Raw genomic sequence first — 696 nt, forward strand, 5'->3', positions numbered from 1 at the left:
ATTTATTCACATTTAAATGCTGGAGTGCTCTAACGATAGCCACGTGTGGTTTTCCAGCCAAATATAAAGAAATCACACTATCACGCTTGAATTCCATCACGAATAACTTTTTTTCTGGAAAATTCTTCCCAAATTGCTTTTGTACGCTTGTAAATGACAACAGTCTGAAGTTGGTTGCAGTTTTTTCAGCTCACAATGTATACCCATAGTTACTTTTGAGGATCCTTTGCAGAATCACGATCTGAGTCGATTTATGGATGTTCCTCCGTCCGTCTATCTGCCTGCATGTTCATATATTTTTTGAACAAAGTACAGGTCGCATTTATAGTCAGATCGCTATCTCAATGCAACGATTATTGCGCATCAAATGGTTAATATCATATACATATATTGCCGAATTCGGACTGGAAGAAAGTGTGGGATCCTCTGATTGGTTGTCGTTTAATCTATTACAGTTAATTGTTAAGTTAATTTTTTTCTAACGATTCGTGAGGATTCGAATAAGTGATATAAGGTTTTTTAGTCGGATGTGCTCACTCTGTGCTGCCTCCTTTATGAGGCTTAAGTTATTTGACTTGTCAATTTTTATACCCTCCACCAAAGTATGGAGGGTATATTAAGTTTGTCATTCCGTTTGTAACACCTCGAAATATACATTTTATTCTTGATTAGGATAAAATTCTATGTCGATTTAGC

Source organism: Musca domestica, unplaced genomic scaffold (assembly GCF_030504385.1).
Source record: "Musca domestica strain aabys unplaced genomic scaffold, Musca_domestica.polishedcontigs.V.1.1 112, whole genome shotgun sequence".
NCBI classification, from domain to species: domain Eukaryota; kingdom Metazoa; phylum Arthropoda; class Insecta; order Diptera; family Muscidae; genus Musca; species Musca domestica.